At 38.2% G+C, this 17,178-nt stretch overlaps 1 protein-coding gene across 1 annotated transcript in view; it reads left to right on the top strand.

The window, feature by feature from the left end:
- The first annotated feature begins 1,615 nt into the window (after nt 1–1,615).
- shank3a (SH3 and multiple ankyrin repeat domains 3a) overlaps nt 1,616–17,178 on the top strand; it is a 222,846-nt gene continuing 207,283 nt past the window's right edge. The window contains exon 1 of the mRNA XM_058074747.1: nt 1,616–1,857. The gene's annotated coding sequence lies outside the window, so the exon portion shown is untranslated. The remainder of the gene's footprint in view (nt 1,858–17,178) is intronic.

Raw genomic sequence — 17,178 nt, 5'->3', positions numbered from 1 at the left:
ATATATACTATATATATATATACTACTCTACTATATACTATACATATATTTTCTGAATGTCTAATATTTGTATTTTCCTTCACTTAGTAATTTTTATGCTTAAAATGCATCTTTTTGGACTAATAATAGGCTTTAATCAAGCATGAAACACAGATGATTTATTATTTAATATATTTTGAGAGAGTGAAGCTGCGAAATTGAAAGTATTATGTGGCGAGGGGTTACTTACTTCTTATGTTTGTTTGTTAACGTTTCCTTACAGCAATTGCCAGTGGCTCTATCACCATAATAAACAGCAGAGGTAAGGGCTCCCCTTTTCCACATCCTTTTTGAAAATGTATGGTCTTTGAGATATTAGTTTGTCATAACTTCTGCATAAAGCAATTTTATCCATTTATTAACATTTTCTCCAAAGCCATAGCGTGTAAGGATCTCAAATAAATAGTCTACTCTATTCTATCAAAGGCTTTTTCAGCACCTAATGGCAGTAATGCTGTATCTGCTGCTTCATTTTCCTTTTATGATAAATTTAGCACTCTCCTCACATTCGGAAGCCCTTGAATAAAACCAATTTGATCGTCATCAACAATATTGGGAATTTTCTTAACTCTACTTAGTAAAGTTTTGGTATCTATCCCTTGTCATTTGGCATAGACTGACGCCCAATTCGGTCAATACAGCAATTGGTTACTACTCTTAAATGCATCATTTTTACTAAGCCTGAAGGCCCTGTGGGAATCACCTTTCCTTGAAGGTGGCCCTCAGTTTATTTGTGTTGTTTTTTTGGCTCATTTGAAAGTTGGAGGACTGATTCGCAGACTGTTTAATGGCCAGAAAGCTTATTGCAATGAGTGACAGGCCATGCCCTTCTCAGGTTGGAGAATGAGAGGAATAATTGAGCCAGTTTGTGTATGTATATGTACTGTATGTGTGTATGAACTGTATCGCTACGCTGATAACACAATGTCATGCCACAGCTTGGAGGTGGTAATTATCAGATGATCAAATCCTTATCTCCTTAATTGGGCACATCTCCAATAACCATGTTGCTGATTTTCATTGACAACAGTGCACAATACAGCTAAAGAAAATGTGGAGTCCTTTCAGGCTCATATATATGCAACAGTACTTAATTATTAATGCAGGTGTGGGGATCACTTCTGCCTAGAGAGGGAGAGTTTACACATTGTTTAAAAAGTCATCTGTTTCGCTCTGTTTACTCAATATCCTCCCCAAAGTTTCATCTCCACCAGAGCTTTATCCCACCATTTTACTCTTCAGTAGGACCTTTGAACCTGCTGCATGATGAAACCTACACACACACACACGGACACACATACTTGATGGCTAATGACTGACCAGTGCCGACAGGGTTGCCTCTTTCTTTTCATTCACTGCACAGGAGGTATTAACACAAACATACATATCCATACATACATGCAGGCTGGTCTGTCCAAGCCAGGCTGGGGTCAGTTCAGCGTGACTCAGTCAAGTCAGTTCACCTCCGTTTGAATGGCCTGATATTGTTTCACCAGCAGGATCCTCTTACTGCCAACAACAAAGAGAGGCCAGCGTTCCCTTCTTACACACACACACACACACACACACACACACACACACACACACACACGCACACGTAGGGGAACAGTCTGGGTCTGCAGCCCGGGAGCAGCAGTCATATTTCGTCCACCTGGAAGCTGAGTTCTATGTTGACTTGAAGTCAAACAATTAGTTACTTTTCTCTTTGGTGGTTTTAATTGGGTGTCTCTTTTTGGAAATTGCCAATTAATTTACATTGTATTTTTTTTTTCAACTCAATCACCGGCAGATCTATCACCCCTTGATGTTCCAGCACAGGTAAGAGTAAGCTGTTTATTGTGACTTCATATAAACATTTGGTCCCCATTTCACAGGATGTACGTTTCTTCTGTATTGTGACATGATAACAGCAGCCTTTGTAGTGTTAGAGTCAACCATATCCTCAAAGAATCACTTTGAATGTGCTCTCATGTGGATTAAATGTAATCTCTGCCACTTTGTCCTCTATTTTAAAACAACTAATTAGTCTTAGTAGGCTATAGAGGCCATCTCTTCATGTTCATCAGTTTAACATTTCATCTACACAAGCATCTCAGGTCCACAAATAAAAGGTTCTCCATACAGGACTATAGAGATATTCGAGAGGGATAAATCAACAAAATAGAAGGCTGTAAGGAGACTTTTCTTACCAGCCTGCAATATTTAAGTGGCTTTTGAAGGAAGGCAGCTAAATGTCAATGGAACATGGAACATGGAAATGTTCACATATACAACGTGTAGTGGCGTAGCACTCCTCTCTCATAAAGTGCTGCGTACCATATTACTGTGAAACAAATTCATCATGTCAGAGGATCTTGGAGGTGAAGATGCTGGACGTGGAGGTCCTGGGCTCGTGTGGATACACGTGGTCTGTGGTTGTGAGACCACATTTTATGGAAGAGTAGTTAGGGCCCTTTGATTAACAGAATAATGAAATATACTGTTAAATTGACATAATGTGAAATGCTTTCATTTTTGAGGAGAAGGCACATTACAATTACTTACAATTTATTTAATACAATTTAAATTTTGCAACAAGGTGTGCAGAGGCTGACATCCTATTAGAAAAGTTAACATTTCTGAAATTAGGCAAAGTTGTCCAATGATGTCCTGCATCAACAAATATAAGGATTTTTGCATTTAATTAACAGATATTTTATCCACTAACCCCAAAATCACACACTGTATGGTAGTAAAATAAGTATATAAGGTAAAATTGTAAAACAACCTTTTGAAAAAGAATGGGGAAAAAAATATGGAACCCCCCCTCCGGCCCCCAAAATAAAACAGATTTTATGAACATTCAATTCACAGGTAACAGCTTATGTGGGCATTGCTACAGTTAGCATGCCTATTGCACACTCCGTCAAAACTGTGGCATCTATCTCTGGTATTATGGTGTGTTGTAAAAATGCACATTTTTGGTTGGCCTTTTATTGTGACCAGCCTAAAGCACACCTGTGGAGCAATCATGCTGTTTCATCAGCATCTTGATATGCCACACCTGTGAGGTGGCAAATAAGTAGAATCATGTGACTGTAATGTTAGCACATTAGCTTGCATAGCTACGCCAGTGTTACTGATGTTTGTGTCCTAATGTTTGTGTTCTGCCCAACTGCGTAATATATAGTTGTATTGAATATTGCATACATTTTCAATAAAATAATCACAAAAATAAAATAAAATAGCAAACATGTAAGAAAAATTTCGAAAAACTATGATCAATTTGTGACGTCACTTCCTTTGTGGATGGACTGAAAGAAGCTCTGCAGCAATCAAATATTTTTTGAAATATTTTGTCGCTTTTCCTGTTCACAGATCTTGACTATAATTATGGATCTGTTTATTGATGCCACTAGCTTGTTTCTTTTTACCGTCTAGTCTGCTTGAGGAAATACGTTGTAAGAGCTAACAATTGCTAACAAGACTAATTAATTGTTGCTAACGACTGATCTTCATAAATGTTGGTTAACAACCTTAGTAATGCCTTGAAAAAGGGCTTCTGGCCCTGCAACTACAGAGGAGAAGGACATAGGAGGAAGCCAGGAACCATGTACACTACAGAAAATAATTGTGATGTTGAATGATGCAACAAAGATGCTAAACAGCGAAATAAGTAAACGGCATGGAAGGTTTAAAGAAAACAAATGATGAAAAGGATCACTGTATCGCAAATGATGTGTGCAGAGTTGTAGTCAAAGAGTGTGGATGTGGATGTCAACAACATGGAATAACAGCACAACACATGTTACCATGATAAAGTTCAACAGAAAAAACAAGGTGGTAGTGCAAAGGCAGAGAGGTAAGCTGAAAGAAACGGTCTACATCAATGAGCATCTGACAAAACGGAATACTGACATCGCCAAGAAGGCACGCGATAAATTCAAGGCGCTTGGGAGCACAAACTCCTAATCCACATCAAGTTAAATGGAGGACCAGAGGAAGCCAAAGTACTTGTTGTTTACATTACATTACTACAAGGAAATTAAAGACATAACCTGCAAAGACTTGATGCAGCTTTGAATTCAACATCCAATGTTGCATTGTTTTATTTAATGCTTTAATAATTAAAATGTATTCCCATTTATTATTAACGATTTATTTCCAATTTATAATTTTTTACATTTTATTTTAATTCCCTTAATACTACACAAGGTTTATAGTGTCATTTTCACTTATATTTTCTTCTTAATGATTTTTAACACCATCCTTTTGCACAAGATATGGACAAATATGAAAATGACATATGGTGGAAAGTAAAATATTGTGTCAACAAGTAAAAGTTGTGGTGTGAATGATTTATCATTATAGCGAAGGTGCAACCGGTCCAGACTGTACCTCGCCTCTCACCCAAAGTCAGCTGGGATAGGCTCCAGCATACTTCCGCTACCATAATGAGGGCAAGCGGTGTGGAGAATAATGAGACATGGGGAAGTGATAGCGTTAAAGTGGACCTATTAAGTTCATTTTTCCACCCTTTGTATTGAGTTGTGGACTCCTACAGAGCAGCTACACACAATAACCCACACAGGAAGCTTTTTAGAATTTGTAGAATCTGCACCTATTCTATCTGTATTTCCGAGGATTTGTGCTTCCTGCCAAAATGAGCACGCCCACTCTGCTGTGATTGGTCACACTTCCAAACTACTTCCTGACTACTGCAAACAACACTTTCTAATATAGTGAGTATAAGAGTTGATGAATAAAGCTGATTGATTGCCATTGATGGAGAGCTAATTGAAAAGTGTTCAGGAGCTACGAGCAGCGCTGTTTATGGCTACAGCAACAGTTTGGCGGATATTTCACATTCATGTTCACAAAAACAGCTTGTGGAAGGGTGGGGGAAGCAAAGCTTGGGGGAGGGCAGAGGGTGTATCGTGCCTACAGCCACGCCCATAAGGAAACCCGCTGCTCTGTGACGTCAGTTTTGCAACGCCCTCTGAAACTGAGCGTTTTTAGCCATTCCAAACTTCTTTCAGGGCTCACTTCCAAATGCGCAAAACTCATTATCTCGAACGTTGGCATCCTTTAACACGAGAATACAACATTCGAACTACTTTTATAAGTCAGAATAGTGCTTTTCGGAAGTGTTGAATTGTTCAAATGGAAACATGTGATGCTCCTTGTTACGCATGTCTGAAACAAACAATCATATATTATATCATATCATCATATAAATATATCATAGTCTATTTTCAGTCTACTTCAATCTATTCCGCCATTGCACATGCTGGACAAGTGAGTGTCTCTCCACGTGCTCTGTGCTTCCTCCCTCCATCACTGCTTCCCTCAGGGCTCCTCCTCACCCACCCCGGCTCCTCCATCTGTTTCAATTAGGCAGAGTGTGGAGTGGAGCAACAAAGTCGATCATACATGCGCAGGGACGCAGGTGTACCTACAGTAATGTCCAACGGCTCCAACAAAATAAGAGCCACTGTGTATATGTTTGTGTCTCCCCTGCTGTCAGCTCCGTGAGTGTAAGACAAGGCAGATGCCACAAGTGTGTGAGATAGCAAAGATAATTTGGGCACACAGTGACAGGCAGTCGGCAACAATCTGAATATGTGAAACTCTTGTGTGCTTTATCCACTGCCTTGTTTGCGTAATATAAAGACACATTGGACTCTGAATCCTTCAACAGTCTGTTGTAGCTAGTCCGCTCATTGCATTTAGTAGTGAATGTCTTGCCCTGAGCTTTAGTCTGGTGTGCTATTACTGCCAATTAGAGTGCACCCCAGCAAGAGCACAAGCAAATCCACTCTTTTACCTGTTAGTCCACTTTGGTTTTAACCATTATTTGGTACATTGTACTGGAAAGTCTGGAAAAATGCAGCATAAAAATAAATATGATTGGAATCCAATAGTTGGACATTGCTTTTGTGGTCAGTGTATATTTAACCAGTGTCAGTTCTATTAATTTCAGATTCATTGGTCAATTACCGTATTTTCCGGATAAGTCGCAAAATGAAAAAGGAAAAAAAAACAGATGAATGTCCTTCCATCCATCTACTTTCTATGGCACATATCCACACTAGGGTTGTGGGTATGCTGCAGCCTATCCCAGCTGACTTTGGGCGAGAGGCAGGGTACACCCTGGACTGGTTGCCAGCAAACAACTATTCACACTCACATTCATACCTATAGACAATTTAAAGTCACCAGTTAACCGAACATGCATGTTTTTGGAATGTGGGAGGAAGCCGGAGTACCAGGAGAAAACCCACTCCCGCACGGGGAGTACATGCAAACTCCACACAGAGATGTCCAAGCGGAGATTTGAACCCAGTTCTTCCCAATTTCCTGACTGTGTGGCCTACATGCTAACCACTCGGTCATTGTTTGTAAGGACTATAATCCTTTATCCGACAATAATGTTGAGTCACAAGAAAGGATTTACCACAAAAAATAATACACCGTATTACGTACAGTATAATCCACATTTTTGAGTCTGTCACTATTTTTCCAAAGTGAGCGAAAACAGTCCAAATACCAGAAATTAAAAACATTGCATTTATTACTGCAAATGGTGTTTAGTGTGTTGCTAAAAGCAATAGTTGGAAAGTGTAGTGGAAAACAAATTGTGACGCCGTACCCTCATTTTGTTGCACCTTCCTCCTCTGCGTCGCTAACAAGATTTAGGAAATATGCAAACACGACTTATGTGGCAGCATTCACAAGATGGTTTTTTATTTACTTAAATTAAAATGTATCTCCATCTGGATGCTGCCTGTGTATGTTTGCAAAGTATAGTCAACAAAACTAGAAACACTTGTTTTTGTTCCCATTTTTCATGGGTTGAACTCAAAGATCTAAAAATTTTGTATTTGCCTATTTTCCTCCACTTGTGTTTTGTATAAAGTTGTTTTAGTGAGCACTTCTCTTTTGCCGAGATAACCCATCCGTGTTTGATTGTTGCCAGCCTATGAAATAATAGCATGTTGATATGCCGCATGTGTGACGTGGATGGAAGGTTCTCCATGAATACGACATAACAAAATCCTTGTTGGGCGGCACTGTGGATGAGTGGTTAGCATGGTTGCCATACAGGCAGGACATTGGGAAAACATTGGGCGATTGCAGAAAGAGTTTGCATGTTTTCCGCGTTTGTAAAGCCAAGAAGAAGGAGAAGTGCATGGGTTTTCTCTTCATATTCCGAAAACATGCTAGGTTAATTGGCGACTCCAAATTGTCCATAGGTATGAATGTGAGTGTGAATGGTTGTTTGTCTAAATGTGCCCTGTGATTGGCTGGCGACCAGTCCAGGGTGTACCCCGCCTCTCACCCGAAGACAGCTGGGATAGGCTCCAGCATACCCCCTCGACCTTAATAAGTATATTTGGTGTAGAAAATGAATGGCCGTCAAGCTACCTGCCTCTCTTACGTTCCTATAAAGGAACAAGCAGACATATCTCTAGCTTGGTTGCAAGCAGTCATGGAGGTGACAAACAATGTTGCACAACCAAAGGGATCAGTTTGACCCACCACCACCACAGCAAAACAGCTGACCTCTTAATTTGTGATCTGGCCTCATGAGTGGCAGACAGGAGGCCTTCCAGGAATGAGTGTTGGTAGAAGTGGAAGCAATAGAACAGATGCAGAAGCCTCTTTGACACAGGGAGCAGCACTAATGACATTCTCCCTCAAGCACAGAGGATGAAGAATAAGGAGCACTAATGACTTTTTTTTTTTACTTCTGTAGCGACTTGCAAGCTTGCTGACAGCTTGTTAAATATCACAGTGGAGGCAACTGGAATAAACTGCATTTACTGCACAATTAATGGCTACTTTGCATTTTACATGCTATATGATAACTGTGTGCAAATTTTCTAGAGAATTTCTGATGACCCAGTGACATTTAGCAGTCTAATACCTGTTTAGTTTTGGAGTTTCTAAAACAGGGGTCTCAAACTCAATTTGAGAGGCCACTGGAGCTAGGGTCTGGGCAAGGCTGGGCCGCATCAGGTTTCCCCCCAAAAAAAACAATTTACAGTTTTTCAGTGCTTGTACAAATCAAGAATAAAGAAAATCAATCAGTAATAAATAAATATAATAATAATAAAACGGCAAATAATAAAAACTTGAGAAACCACATATAGTTGGTGGGTAGACAAATTATTTTTTTTCAGATTAAAATTAACAAAGCATTATTAGAGCCCTGTAGACATGACAAAACACGACTATAGTCACATTTATACTTTTTTTATTTACAACATATTGCGCAACTGCAGGGTCTTGAGACACATGCTAACTCGCAAACTAGAGAGCTAGCGACCTAAACGGTAGCCTTCAAGTTATTTCCTTTAAACTTAAATAGCCAAAAACTTACCACTTCCACACGGATAGGGAGGATAACTATTAACAGTTATTTAACCTTTAACATGAACATTAATCAAACGTAATATTTTTTTCCGAGTACATGATACCATACAGCATCCATATCAAACTTGCGTGGGCCGCACTAACATTAAACTTTCATATCAAGGTGGGGGCCTCAAACTAGTGTCCTGCGGGCCACATGTTTGAGACCCCTGTTCTAGAGGATTTCTGATGACCCAGTAACATTTAGCAGTCTAATACCTGTTTAGTTTTGGAGTTTCTAAATCAAACACCGCCATCCATAATACCTAATGTACTGTAAATATTGCCCATACACTGAATGTCACAAACCTTATTATATACTTTCAATGTTAATTTCTGTGACAATTCAGACGGTCTTGATTTGTGCTAAATACTGGATCCTGCCATTTAGTGAGATCTGTTATGCCTCTCCTTTGCTTTAAGGCTTTTCAAGGTGTAAGCTTGGGAATAATCATGTATACTGATTGCAAATCCTATTAATCCATCAACCAGTTTCAAGATTCCATGCAAATATGTATTTTTAAATATATTCTCATACTTATGAGTGTACAGTCATAGTAAATTTGACATATTGACTGGGGATGCATCAAATTAAATTCACGTTTGCGTCAACTAGTGCAAAAATAGTTTGACAAAAATAAAGGCAAACAAATCAACCCGCTTTAAAGTAATGTAATAATTACCTATTGACTAACGGAGGCCCTGGCCAATAGAACTCATCATAAATAAGTGAAAAAATGTTTTACAGATAACATCGGTATTCAGTAGGTAACTGCTGATCTCACTCATGGATGATCGGTATTGGAATCGTCAGCATAAAACCCTGATCGGATTTGATTATTCATCCTGTCCAGGAAAGCAGACTTTTTGTTTGGCTGTTAAATTACTGTGTTCTGTAAGATGCAAAAGCAGATGTCTTTTCAAGCTACATTTTGCGACTTCACCAACTCATATTTGTCACTGTTAATGGTGGCAGGTGGAGTAATTTATATTACCATGTCATGCTTTTGAGAATCCCTCAATAATTATGGAAATAATCTTGGCCCAGGGTGGGTTACAGCTGTAACGATAATATTATACAGTATATAGACAAAATGGAACATGCATTTTGTCAGCCATTGAGGTTTTATTTTAAATGTTTTCCCCCTGAAGTTGTACGACTTTTGTATTTGATCAAAAAGTTTATTTCCTAAGGAGTTGTATCACACTGATTGTCCCTGTGGAGATACGTATATGTTTATAAAATAAATGTAACGTTCATATAGATGTGCTGGAGGTGTAACAAACAGGCTTATGGTTGATGAAGGCCAAGCTGCATTTTTCTATAGCTAATCATTTTTGCAGCACGACCACGGCCAACTGTGTAATCAGTTGGAAAGCAAGAATGGCAGCTGCCTCAGGGAGGGATCCATAACAGCATCTGCGGGAAGACATTGTAGATATCAAAACAAGGTGGAATGGCGTGAATGGCGGAATTCCAGTGATTGTCATATGAAGGCTATAGGTGTATAAAAAAACATTTGGAGCTCATCCACACTGAGAGGTGCCACAGTCATGATGATCTCTGCCACAGAGACCACATCCTAGCACATGTTTTTGATTTGTTGCTTGTTAATAGTTGTAATGTAATGTTTCAGATAAGATTATTTTGTGCAACCACTTACAGCAGGGGTCTCAAACTCAATTTACCTGGGGGCCACTGGAGCTAGGGTCTGGGCAAGGCTGGGCCGCATCAAGTTTCCCCCAACCCCCCAAAAAACGCATTTATTAAAAACAGAAAAATATGCAAACTTTTTCAGTGCTTTGGTTCCGATTTTCTACAATAAAAGCTCTGATAAAACATTCCACTGTTCTCAAATATCTTACTTTTTATTTTTCTACACAAAATAAGATGAAAATAAATAAACAAATCAATAATAAAGAAAATCAATCAATCAGTAATAAATAAATATAATAATAATAATAATAATAATAATAATAATAAAACGGCAAATAATAAAAACTCAAGAAACCACATATAGTTGGTGGGTAGACAAATAATTTTTTTCAGATTAAAATGAACAAAGCATTATTAGAGCCCTGTAGACATGACAAAACACGACTATAGTCACATTTATACTTTTTTTATTTACAACATATTGCGCAACTGCAGGGTCTTGAGACACACGCTAACTCGCAAACTAGAGAGCTAGCGACCTAAACGGTAGCCTTCAAGTTATTTCCTTTAAACTTAAATAGCCAAAAACTTACCACTTCCACACGGATAGGGAGGATAACTATTAACAGTTATTTAACCTTTAACATGAACATTAATCAAACGTAATAATTTTTTCTGGGTACATGATACCATACAGCATCCATATCAAACTTGCACGGGTTGCACTAAAATTAAACTTTCATATCAAGGCGGGGGCCTCAAACTAGTGTCCTGCGGGCCACGTGTTTGAGACCCCTGACTTACAGTAATACAATTATGTGCATTCAACAACAACAACAAGAATTCAGTGCACTCTTATATGGAATGTTAAAATGTTCCTTATACCATCACCTGCAGAGTTAAACAAGTAGTAAATTTGAGTTTCATTTCAGGTGTTTAGTTAATTATGAGAAATTGTATTGATAAAACTGAAAATGTGATTACTTTTACATCTGAGGTTTCATTAAAAGGAATTCCCAGAGGATACAGTGGAAAATGGGCTTTATACTTTCAGACCAAGATGCTTCCTGCTGTGAGGCGGTAGCACCACCAAACAAGTCATCGCCACAGATTCGAGGGCATAATGATAGTTTTTGTAGAAACCTTGCGTAAGTCTTACCTTTTGCAGTGATGTCTACTAGAAATTGCTATTTTTTTCTTGTTTTGGCAAAAGGTGGCCACGAATGTCATATCAGAATCTATCAGCTGTGCTCTCAAGTGCTGAATGTCTCCTCTCCTTGCTTTAACTCCCTGCAGCTGATGCAGCCATCACTGTAATGATAATGTTGACTTCGCCATTGGCTTTGATTCACTTCGCTTGTTTACTGTCATTTTTTTTCTTTTTGTATCTCTCTTTTACTGTTTGTATTATCCCATTATTCTCAGTTATTGACCCTATGTTTAGATAATATACTCAAGCAGGCTATTGCGCATTTTTCTTCCTCGGGCAAAGCACCCCTCTGATAGCCACCACGGACAGCGTCTACTGTTGTTTCACTTGTTGTTGTGCTACTGGTGATTGCATGTTGTGATCAATATTTCAAATGCATACATGATGAATAGTTTCAGTCATGGTTGATTGCATTGTGTTACATGGTGATCGATACAACAAGCAGTTTAATACAAGTATTGGATTATATTCAAATGTAATTTCAGTGCATTCATTACATTTACATAGACACTATTTTTGTTTGTCAAATAACATGCACTTGTTATAAATGTTCCACATCTTTGTATCATTATAACAACATACCCCCCCAGGTTGCAAGTCCAAGTTGTTGGGGGGGGGGCGGAGAGGGAGGCTTCACGAAGCATGCATTTAAAATCATGTGTCGCTCAATTATAACCAGTGAGATCCCCGGATGGCAGCCAAGGTTATCAGTGGGCTGATTGAGGGCCAACTCTCAGTCGCAACCTGCTGTTTAGATGCAAGAACTCATTAGCATCCACGTGGTTGGCCTTGCACATGCAAGACACACAGTTGGACATTGATTGAAAATGCGCAAATTAAATGCTGCTGAGATATTGAACATGTTCTCTCTCTCTGCAACCTATTGTCCTCACTCCCAGTATATTCCCCAGTACCACAATGGCCTGCCGAGTATGATCATGAGGTGTTGAGTGAGGGTCTGTTCAGCAAAGACTGTTGTGATGCCAAATTTGACAGTTGACAGCAGCTATTTTGTGTTGTAAAAAACTGTTGGGTTATTTTGATAATTTCAAGGAGTATATCTCTAATTTCAATTGGAACTTAAGGACGTATGTGCTTGGGCCCACTTCAGAGCTAAATTCACTACAACTCATTAGGGGCAACTCTTCTCATTTTTTATGGGCAGGCGTCATTGAGCTTGCAATTTGCATGCATGCAGGAAAGACGCACCGCTTACTTACACAAAATAAACATGGTGCTAACACGTTCAAATCTTCCACAAAACAGTGCAGCAGAGCGAGAAGCACTGGTGTACCCTGGCATGCCCATATAAGGAAGTCTGTGACATCACAGGGAGCCATACTCTGAAACTCAGCGTTCAGAGCCATGCCAAACTTCTTTCAGGGCTCACTTTCGCAAACCTCATTTTCTGAAACTTTGGCTTGTTCATACAACATTTTAACATTTATAGGTCAGAAAAGTGGGAAAAGCATAATATTTCCTCTTTAAAGCCATAAAAAATAGCCACAAGCTTATAGAAGTGCATGGATGAACTTGGCATGGATCTATTGCATGCACACTCAACAGCAAGGAGGAAGTGATTAGTGTAACTTGCAGAAGTTACACTCATTGTATGGACAGTTCAACACTAAACAACAGCAGCTGAGAACTACACAATACAGTACACCAGTCACTACAGTAACATTACTGACACCTAGTGACCAGGGAAGAATACAGCATGTCATGTCTTCAAACATGTATTTTAAATGCCTTAGATTTGTATGGTCATTCATTTAGCCATTTGGGTGCTTGAAAATGCTTAAGCCAAGAATATGTAGTATTTGCATAAATATGCATATGTTTGTAAAATAATACACCGGTTTTGAACAACAAAACAGCAATAACAGCTTTTCAGTATGTGGAATCAAACTATGGAATGGATTGAGTAAGGACCTCAAACAATGCACAACAATGAGCCAATTCAAGAAACAATACAAGCAGTTGATGTTTTCTAAATACAAGGATGAAGAGTCTTGAACCAGTCATGATGTGCTTTATATATCACTATATTGATAGTTACTATGGTACACATTATGTCATTGTATGGTCATATCACCTCGTTCTTCGGTACGAGGTGCATTATTAAAAAAACAAAAAACAAAACCTTAAACTGTATTATGGAAAGCAGGAAGTGAACAAATGTAACAGTTACTGATTGTAAAAGTACCAGATGGAGGGGTAGGATTTAATAAGCTTTGCTTCTTCCTACTCCTTTTGGACATGTGGAACTGTGAACTGATTATGTGATGCACTCAATTGTAATCTCATGCATGTTCAAATGAAATAAAAACATTACCATTACCATAATTTCTAAATATATTCATTTTGAAAAACTATGATAGGGTGAAGCCACAAAATTTTAATTGCAAAGTATTAAAATTTTATTATATTTATACTATTACTGACTTGACGTAATTGAAAAATAGCATGTTTTATCTTTATTTTCAAAATATAATTTATAATGTAAAGAGGTTGTTGAAAAGGGGCCAGTATTATTTTTTTAATATATACCGATCAGACTGAAGGTTACTTCTCTGATGGTGGGTTGACAGACTGCCAGGTAATGCATGATAGGCAAAAAAGACTGTTGTCATGCATCAGTGCACCCACACAGAAATGCCAATTGCTCTTTCACATTAAATATCATTGATTTTCACATTGCATAACTGTTGCAAATTGTTGAAGATGACTTGGAAGCGTATGGATCAGAAGACTGCAGTCTCAGAAACATAATCGTGTCAGTGATTGTGCTGACACTTGAGCCAAGTGACTGTATTGTGCTGAAACCTTGCATTGAGAAAACAAATGTGTCATCTTTGCACCTACTCCCGTCTCTGTGTCTTCCTAGCAATCTCTGATCACGACTCAGTTGTTGGCCCCAAAAAGTACAAAAACACAGACTGTCATTATTGCTATTCTGATCTTCTGGTTGAATTGATTTTTACGAGTCAAAGAAAATACCCTTAGGTTAGCAGGCTCTGACCTTGCACTTTTATCTGGTAAAGCAAGGTTTTAACATTCAAATGCAATATAGATGCAATGTATGTAACAGAACTACATACAACTTCATGTAAAAAAAAAATCAGAACTATAAGTACAATTTGCTAAGTTTGTAAATACACAAGATTTGATGGAAAATGTCCTTTGTGCCAAGAGATGGTATTGTAGTTACATGACGCACAGATGTTGAGGATCTCCCATGGGAAGGATGTACATGTTGGGGCACATCATAAGTAGTGTACCTTTGAATCATTGGGTGTTTCGGCCTTTCAACACTCAACCTAGGGAAGTTCCGATCAGGGTTTTATGCTGCCAATACTGATCTCAATCATCCATGAGTGAAATCGGCCAATACTGATACCAATACTACCAATCACATAGAAGAAGTGTAAATGTTTAAAGGGGACCAATTATGCTTGTTTTTCGGTCCTTTGTATTGAGTTGTGGACTCCGAAAGAGCAGATACACACAATAACCAGCACAGAAAGCTTTATAGTTCTTCCAGAATCTGCACCTACGTATTTAGCTGTATTTCTTTGGATTTTGTGGTTCCTGCAAAAACGGTCTGTTTTTAATTTATTCCAATCACGGCCAGCATCCAGGCATGCCCACTCTGGTCAGACTGCCGATTGCATGGAAAGAGGTCCGGTTTGCGCCGCTAACTTTATAGATAGATAGATAGATAGATAGACACCCTTTATTGTCATTGCACAAAAACACAGTAGTGAAATTGCCAACGAAATGTCGTTGCCTGGCTCCCATATAATAACAGACACAAAAGAAGATAAGTAATAATAAATAATAATAATAATAATATAATATAATTATAAGATATAATTATAAGAGTTGATAAAGAGCTATTGATATCTAAGACTATTACACAGCGTTTCAAAGTGAACATGCAATTGTTGACTCCCATGTCCTTCATGAATATAAGCTACACAGAGTCCCACTTCACTTCCATGCAGGATTTACAGGGACTCATACATTAACACTAAAGTTAATCTTCATTCTAATCATTTTGAAGTAGTGTATTTATATTGTAGTGTCAGTTATGTAAGTAATGTCATTTATATTGCATTTATATTGCATGTTGACTCGATGTTGGTGCCTTTGGTCCCCATATTGCATGTATTGCATTTTATATTGCATGTCATTTATATTGCATGTTTTGAAATTGTAACATAAAATGTAGTTTAGTCCCATGCATTAAGTCTTTATGTTATGTTTTGATTATGTCTTCTTTAGTTTGTTGTCAACTTTCCCCCCATCTTTTTAATATTTGCTGCAGGATTTGTCATATACATATCGGCCCATCAGCCGATATATCAGATATAGTTTTTTTCTCAGTCCCAAATATCGGCATCAGCCCTCATTGCTTATAATAACATGGTTAAAATGTGATTAAAATGTTCCGCTATAATAAAAGAGATTATAGGTAAATAGATCTTCATTATTTTTTTTTAGTTAATGGGAGCAGTTAACACATACATTTATGTGATCCTGTCATTTATCTTTCGATATAGTAAAATGGACATATTTCAGATATAGTTTCTAATGGTGATTAATTTGGAATATGTGATTAATCTGATTAGACTTTTAATCATTTGATTGCACTTCTTTGTGATGAACTTCAGAAGCAGGAGTGCTTAGTTTGTGTCCTTCGTGTGTTATTCTTTGCATAAAATTGAAATGTGCTTTGTCCTTGTGGAGCTACCATGTCCCTTCTTCAATTGAAAACCAACAAAAGAAGATTGCATTCAGGTGCTTTTTTAGACCTCATTACCCAAATGGATCCCACTATGAGTAAAGGTTACACTTGAACATCCCAGCCAGAATTCTTTAAGTCAAAGTGGTACCACGTGCAATTATGATGGGCGCCGTCAATGAGAGGCTTGAGAAAAGCCCGTGTTTAAGTGTGCAGCACCATGTGCATCTTTTTCTTTACTTTACAGTGTCATTTGCTTGCACAACAGATGCTCCTGGGAACATTTTCATTGTAGGTCACTGCTTCTCTGTCTTTTATCAAGTGCATTTGTTTCTACCTTCTGAATATCGCACATGTTGTTGCCAAGTGACAGCACTGGACAATAAGGCCAAAGAATAGTGCAGTGAAAAAAAGCTGAAGAAACACCCTTCAAGGTAGCAATGTTGTAAAATGTTTTAATTTGTAACATCAAGTATGTGAATTCTATCTGATAAAGTGTGACTTGTATTTGAATTTGATACCTCTAAATATTAAAGAAGTGAGAGCAGATTTAAAATGGGAAAATAAATATATGGGGACCAAAGGCACCAACATCGAGTCAAGACACGTGTACGAACATTCATTCATTCATTCATTCATTTTCTACCGCTTTTCCTCACGAGGGTGCACGCATGCACGGGGAGAACATGCAAACTCCACACAGAGATGGCCGAGGGTGGAATCGAACCCTGGTCCTCCTAGCTCGACCGCCGTGCCGCCCGTCTACGAACATGTGTACGTTTAGAAATACATAGGTATTTTTATTTGTATTGATTTTTGGTTAGTTTGTTGTGCTTTGGATGTTTTTCATGTTCGATAAAAAAAAAAAAAGACAAAAGCTGTGATCAACCCACTGACCTTGGCAAATACAACCTTACTACAAAATATATTACTTAGGCTGTGAAATCTGTTTTTAAAGTCAACAGATTAGCACGGCAGCATTACTTAGCAATGATACAAAACTCCTACTTTAGCATGAAAAAAATCTGACAGTGAGCATATGCCCTCTGTAGGAGAGTCTGTGCAGATGTCATTAAAAATGCATGCACACAAACCACAATGCAAACGCAACATGTAGTATTTCCGGTC

This window comes from Doryrhamphus excisus, chromosome 6 (assembly GCF_030265055.1).
Source record: "Doryrhamphus excisus isolate RoL2022-K1 chromosome 6, RoL_Dexc_1.0, whole genome shotgun sequence".
NCBI classification, from domain to species: Eukaryota; Metazoa; Chordata; class Actinopteri; order Syngnathiformes; family Syngnathidae; genus Doryrhamphus; species Doryrhamphus excisus.
Note: the sequence above shows the minus strand (reverse complement) of the source record. Positions and strands in the feature narration are given on the sequence as shown.